The sequence below is a fragment of the Lactuca saligna genome, chromosome 5 (assembly GCF_052625555.1).
Source record: "Lactuca saligna cultivar CGN05327 chromosome 5, ASM5262555v1, whole genome shotgun sequence".
NCBI classification, from domain to species: domain Eukaryota; kingdom Viridiplantae; phylum Streptophyta; class Magnoliopsida; order Asterales; family Asteraceae; genus Lactuca; species Lactuca saligna.
Window position 1 is genome coordinate 20,828,209 of NC_136421.1, and position 7,836 is coordinate 20,836,044.

Consider the following 7,836-nt stretch of genomic DNA (forward strand, 5'->3'; position numbering starts at 1 on the left):
GAGTTCTAGTTATTATAGAAATAAATATAGTTTTTATATGCGCTAATAAGCATGAATGTCAAAGTAAAAAAATCTTATATTAATCGGAAACAATTGAGAAGAGCGTGATGTTAATTTAAGTTGGAATAAACCAAATCAAATATATAGTGGTGAAACTTGAAAACAGTTGATATATTTCAAGATAATGTTGAGCTGAAATTGTATTTATGCATGGTGTGCTAACATGCATGGTCCGCATGGATGCATCACTTGTGGGCAATAAACAGTTTTACATTTTGAAGTGCAATTTACTAGCTTTTAAAAAAAACTCTTTTAAGTTATAAGTAAGTTTGTTGACTAAAAATTGTAAGTTTGTTAATTAAAATTGCAAGGTTCTAAAAAGCTCGATATGGTTCCGCTATGGCACATTATGGTTCCAAGGCTTGTATGTGTCACCAAGTTTTACCAAAACGTCGTCTTCACTCATATATGTGTGTATAAAAATAAATAATAATTGAAAATACATATAAAATATGAATTATATAAAAATTATCGACTTAAATCACACCTTACAAACGATATGACTCGTCAAGGCTCGAAAAAACTTAAGATTTGACATTACCGCCAAATCAAGTTTTACTGAAAAATTGTTGTAGTTATATTTTTAAGATTTCAAGTATTGTTTTCAGGCCAAATACTTTTTGCGTGCATATGAAACTAAATTAGATAACCGACACAAATACTCCCTATGGTTTTGGCAATATATTTGTTTGTCCCTAATACTTTTTTACTTTTTATTTTTTTATTATCTTTTAACTTGGGTCATCTTATATTTTGATTTGATTTCCATTTTACTTTCTAATTAACTTAAATCGACTATTTTACTCTTTATCATATTTTTAAATATATTTTTATTACTTAAATTATGGATTTTAAGTAGAAAAATCTCATTATTTAGGAAAATTTTTTGATAAAGTTTTAAATATTTTTTTGAACAAAAAATCCAATTATTTTGGAAAAATCACATAATCTATTATTTTCTATTAAAATATAAAAAATGATGTTTTTGCTATTGGACAAAATGTTTAATAATCAAGATTTTTCTATTTAAAAAAAATTATGACTTTAATTATCAAAACAAAATTCTCAAAATAATGAGAATTTTCTACGTACAAACTTTTAAATTATTATGATATAAGTAAATTAATTAAAGGATCATATCTCTCTCTCTCTCTCTCTCTCTCTCTCTCTCTCCCCAATAAAAAAAAGAACACCCATCAGAAGAGCAAGTAATTGTTCCTTTCTCCACTTCGACGTCGTCAGACACGTTTAGGTGGGGGTTATTCGGAACCTTAGTCAAACCCTTTCCTTTTCCATTTCACATATACATTATCTTTTTTGGAAACGGAAAATGAATTAGCGGGGCCTACACATACTTTTAAATGTGCACCCCAGGTTCGAGCTCCGCAAAGCGGACAAACCCATCCCCTGACGGGATTTTCAGGAAAAATTTCCCGACAAAGAGCATTTAAAGAGGATTTATGGAGTCTAAAAGATTCGAACATCCAACCTCATCCCATTGTGGGATATAAACCCGGTACATCACTACCAACTAAGCTGGAGATCATTTGTACATATATGCTATCAGAAACCTCCTTTGATGGTGATGAATTTTCTAGTGTGGGGAACTAGTGTTGGCGAGACTATAGGGAGATCAATAGATGTTTTTTATAGATGTTTAATGATCAAAAGAGAGTAGGAGCAACCATATTTGAGGTAGTTCATTGGTATAGACTAATTGTCTTTTAAGAAAAAAAAAATACGACCTTAATCCTTTGAAAATATACTCATTAACTTGAATGGAATCAATTCGAAAATATATTATTACTTTGATTTTAATCCTTTGAAAATACATTTTATAAAAAAATCACAAATCTTTAGGTAAATTACATGAATGTTCCATGTGGTTTGCGAGTTAATTTACATATTTGGTCTTTAATCTTTTTATTAAATTCAAACCATCCTTATGGTTTTTTTTTATCGGTCAATAATCATTATTATTAATTGAAGAAAATTTTACATAGACATAACGGGTAAACTAGCAACAGACTATGCCGTAACTTCTTTTTGGATGGTAAAACTAACTCTTTTAAAAAACATCTATAGATCTTGGGGTCAATATCATTACTATGCATAACCCGTTGGATTTTGGACCGAATGATAATTATTTTTCCCTTAATAATATATTTTAATTCTTATATAAAATAATTGTGTAAATAAGTACACCATTACTTTAAGGAGATTAATTTTATTCAAGTCTCGGAAGGGTGGTTGGGAGGGGGGGGGGGGGGGGGGGGGATAAGGGAAAGAGGTTCGGTGTGCTTATTTACACAATTATTCTATATAACAATTAAGATATATTATTAAGGGAAAAATAATTATTATTCAGACCAAAATCCAACGGGTTATGCATAGTAATAGTATTGACCCCAAGATCTATAGATATTTTTTAAAAGAGTTAGTTTTGTCATTCAAAAAGGAGTTGCGACACAGCCTGTTGCTCGTTTACCCGCTATCTCTATGTAAAATTTTCTTCAATTAATGATAATGATTATTAACCGATAAAAAAACCATAAGGATGGTTTGAATTTAAAAAAAAAAAAAAAAAAAAAAAAAAAAAAAAAAAAAAGATTAAAGACCAAGCATGTAGATTAACGTGCAAACCACATGGAACATTCATGTAATTTACCCAAAGATTTGTGATTTTTTTATAAAGTGTATTTTCAAAGGATTAAAGTCAAAGTAATAATATATTTTCGAATTGATTCCATTCAAGTTAATGAGTATATTTTCAAAGGATTAAGGTCATATTTTTTTTTTCTTAAAAGACAATTAGTCTAGACCATTGAACTACCTCAAATATGATTGCTCCTACTCTCTTTTGATCATTAAACATAATCATCCGAGACTTGAATAAAATTAACTTGCGAGTTAAGGGGTCGTTTGTTATTGTTTCTAATTGGGTCCAACAGGGACCTGGACCAAAAAGGATAGATCAGGATGTTTAATTTTGTTTTTACAATTAATGACTCGGTCCAATCATAAGACTCGGTCTAAGAAAAAAGGTTGATTCGGCCCTTCCCTCTCAATCGCTGGACTAGGACGTATATTGGTTATGCGTATTCGGAATTTACACTACGTAATATGTTGATAACCTCCACAGAGAAAAGGCGGCGATCGACGAAGCAACGACATGACCGATCAACACGTAACAATTTCTTCTTTCTTCCTTCGTTCTCGTTCTATATTTCTTTATTGAATGTTCTGTTTAATTTTTTCCCATGATCAGCTACTTCTTTGCATTCTTCATTCTGAAGTTTTTTTAATTGTTTGCTGATTTCTTCCCCCCACTCGTTCCTTCTATTTTTGGCTGAGAAATATATAAGTTTTTAGTGGGATTTCGGTTTTTGCTTAAATGTATACGAGTTATGTGTTTGGATAAGATATCATATTCCTGCTTTGTTGTTTAATGTTTTGCTGCTTTATTCCTAAAAGTTGCAAAAGCTTTTTTATACCTTTAATGAAAATTACACAAAAGTTGTGTATATGTTTCTATGTGTATATGTCTGTATATGTTTTTCTTTTGTATACCTTTAGAGTTATGTATTTGTGTATATGTGTATATGTATATATATTTGTGTATATGTTTATTCCTAAGTTTAGCATTAACAAAAATTACAAAAAGGCTTTTTCAAAAGTTGCAATTATTTAAGATAAGACAATTTGTGTATATGTATATATATTTGTGTATATGTGTGCATATTTGTGTGTATATTGGTGTATACATGTATATGTGTATATATTTGTGTATATATTTATGTCAAATGTTTAGCATTCATTTATTCCATAGACATGGCATAAAAGAGAAATAGAGCTAGTTGGTCTTTGAATTTTGTGAACAAAACTTTTCTTGACGCATGTATACAATAACTAACAAGTAAGTAGTGGTCTCAAAGGAAACTCATGGAATACAATAACTGAAAACTTAAAAAAAGAACATGACTTTGTTGTTGACGAAAAAAACAAATAAATATCGTTATGACTACTTAAAAAGCAAGTATGTGGTTTGGTTAAAATTAAAAAAACAAAACTGGGAATCTCTATAATCCTATAAGAAACACGTTTCAAATGACGGGTGAAGAGTGGAAAGCGGAGGCAAATGTGTTCTTTTAATTTAAGACACATTATTATTTGCTTTAAAAGTTTAATAATAATATCATTTTTTTCAAACAGTTGAATAATATGGTTGAGAAATTAAGAAATGCGCCACTCCTTTACCCATATCTATGCACTCAATTGTTTGACGGTGTGACCTCGACTAGTGCTGCCATTTGGGGACTATTTTCGACACTCCCTCATCCAAAAGAAGTATTTACTAAACAAGATTATGAGGATATCGAGATGGTAGATCCACCACCTCAAATGGATATCCCAACCTTAGCTTCAACACTACACCCCTACAAGTTCCTCAACAGTATCCCCACATATAAGTGCGTCACCTGTAAGTGAAGATTCCTCTGGTCGGTCCAAAAACAAAAGAGAAAAACGAAATGCACCTGCACCCAAGGACACACTGGATGATAACCTAAGAGAGGTTGGAAAGGAAATTATGAAGGCAACTCAGGTGTTCACGCAAACAAATAATCTTGAAAAGAAGATGGATGAATGTATTTATAAATTGAAAGGCTTGGAGTGGGGAAAATTTGATCCGAAATACATCACTGCTCTTATGTTATTTGTTGAAAATGTTGGTAACAGGAAAATTTGGTTACGCCTCGAGTCTTCGACTTTTGAGTTGTGGGTGAAAAGTGCAGGCAAGAATTTTGGATTACTTGGTTGAATTTAATATGATTTTAGGATGTTTTTAGCTTTATGCTTTATGGATTTATGTTGCGGTACATGTTATGGATTTTTATGTTTAGGGTTGTTATGTGTTATGTTTAGGATTTTTTATGTTTAAGTTTTTTATGTGTTATGTTTAAGATTGTTATATGGTATTGATTTTTATGTTATGGATTTTTATGTTATGGATTTTTATGTGATGGATTTATATGTTATGGGTTTTTATGTTATTGATTTATGTTATGGTTTATGTTATAAATGTATGTGATTTATATTTAACATTTAACTTGTTACATATGGATAACGAATGTGAGTTTTTAGGTTTCCTTATACTCTCATGGTATTGGTTTACGTTTATCCAACAAAGGAAAAAAAATATTTGAAAGAATAAAAGCCAACGAATTGGAAGAAATCGGGCATGCGTATATACAAGATTTGATACACAAATGTTCTATAGAATGTTACGATATGATGCATCTTTCACAAGAAGCATTTGTATTTTTATGCAATCATTTTACTCAAAGAAATTAGTTACAACGTAGTAGGTCAATAAGCATTGAAGAGAGGATGACTATATTTTTACATGTTATAGGACATAATGAATGTTTTTGAGCCATTAAAGGAAGGCTTCACTACTCCTTACAAACGATTCATCAATGTTTCCACGAGGTCCTATGTGCAACGATGTGTTTTGAAAAAGAAATTATAGTACCGACATCTTCTAATACAACAAGACATACCTCAGAACGACATAGACGGCTAAAAGACATATTTCCGGGAGCAGTAGCTGCACTAAATGCAACACTTGTACATGCAATTGTGTCCGTTGATGAACAAACTCGCTATAGGGGAAGAGGAAAAGGTGAATGTTATCAAAATCTAATAGGAATTTGTGATTTTGATATGATATTCACCTTTGTATGGGCTGGATGGGAGGGCATAACACATGATTCAAAAGTTTTGAAAGAGGTAACATTTAATCCAACATCTGGATTTCCATTCTCTTCACCAGGTATGTAACTGTAACATTACGTTTAATAAATAAATAAATAGATAAAATTAATAAATGAATAATAACCCTAAGTTCATAATAATTTATCAGCATTATCCATAAGGAGTTAAATGATAGAATTTCTAGAATTTGGGATCTATATTGAAACATTTAGACTTGAATAGTAATGAATTTCGGAAGTTGGGGGCGGTTTGGTAATTAGTTGGCTTAGTTTGAAAGGAATTGAGGGCGAGGGACTGGAAGTGTAATTATGGGCTTATGTTTCCAATCAGACACATGACATGAACCCGGTCCCCTTCCCTTCCCATTTTAAGGATGCATCACCAAGGAAACCCTAACCCTAATTATATCTTTCAGCTGCCAACCTTATACCCCCTACCTCTGGCCATCGCGCGCCTCCTAGCCACAGTTGAATCCGGAGACCACCGAAGCCAAACCGTCAGTGTGAATGCCAACAGCAACGAAGAGCATGACGTAGATGCCGAATCAGTGGGTCTCCAGAATCGTGAATCGTAGTCGCTGCTGTTTTAACACCGTAAATTTTCAAATAAATTTTTTTCATTTTAAAATCGCATAATTCTCATAACATATTTCACACAAAAATCCCAAGTATATAATTATCAAAACACAACTCCCTAATTGTTTGATTAAAAACCTAGGATCCTAAAAACATAACCCTCTTTTACGTGTGTACAATCAAGTCGACGCCTTCCCGCGATCTAAGAAAAATACCTGAAACATATATCACACAACACGGTAAGCATGAAGCTTAGTGAGTTCCCCAAAATACCACACACATCACATTAGCCACTCGAGGCTAACTCAATACGAACCTCGTGTTAATGTGTCTTAGTGGAGACCCTTCGGTCCCACAACTCGGGTGGACCCTCCGATCCTAACTCAACAAGCTCATAATAATAATACTCAGCATATCTCACAAAGACATAATGCAGGATATCAAAATACTCAATATAACACATAATACCCTTTGGTCACACATAGATACCACTCATGGTAAGTATAGTGAGAAGACTTGCCTCGAAGGAAGCAAGCAAATACACCTCGTACACGAATCATCGATCTAGCCTCCGCCTAGCACATGTGATAATTATTTCTAATTAAACCACAACTCTAAATAGCTCATACTAGCCCCTATCTAACTTTTGGGAAGGGTAAAAGACCATTCTACCCCTCCATGGTCTCTATTACTCACATTTGGTCAAAACCTTAAAAGTCAACAAAAGTCAAACTCGAGTCAACAATCCATGTTGACCCAACTCGTCGAGTGCATCAAAGAAACTCGTCGAGTCCTCTTGTTTCCTCAAAAGCCTCATGAAAACCAACTCAACTCGCCGAGTTAACCTGTCAACTCGTCGAGTTACAACATGCTCAGACTCATCGGGATAAACCCTAACCGACTTGTCGAGTTGGCTCGTCGAGTCCCTTAAGTCAAAATTCTCATTTAGAGGTTTTAAGATAGAAATGCTACTCCATACTCTGGATTTGACCTCCTAAAGCTCGAATACCATGCAAAGCTTGCAACTTTACGTTCATGCATGGCATATTGGCTCAATAATGCCAATACAAGCTCTTACAAGGGTTCGGTGCTCAAACTTTTGCCTCTAGCTCCATAAAGCTTGGGTCTTTAGGCTCACAAGACCTCCTACAGTCCAGATCTGAGGTTTCAACCTCAAGATATGCTCAAGGGACACAATAACACAAGGTGGATGGGAGTAAAACCCTAAAATCTCCCCCAAAGAAATATCTAAATTAGCATCTTTTTACCTCCAACAAAAGCTAACCACTAAAGAATCTTTGGATCCAAACATCCCCTTCTAGTCCAAGCCAAGATGCTCTTCAAATCTTCTTCCAAAGTTGCACAAGAGCACCTAAATTAGACTCTTTCTCTCTCAAAATTGATGGAACCGATCTTGGGTTTCTCA

General features: G+C 33.2%; 1 long non-coding RNA gene across 1 annotated transcript; it reads left to right on the forward strand.

The window, feature by feature from the left end:
• The first annotated feature begins 2,677 nt into the window (after nt 1-2,677).
• LOC145045434 (uncharacterized) lies at nt 2,678-5,076 on the forward strand. The gene is made up of 2 exons (XR_013681827.1): nt 2,678-3,247; nt 4,273-5,076. It is a non-coding gene; the product is annotated as an uncharacterized LOC145045434 (long non-coding RNA).
• The last annotated feature ends 2,760 nt before the right edge of the window (nt 5,077-7,836 follow it).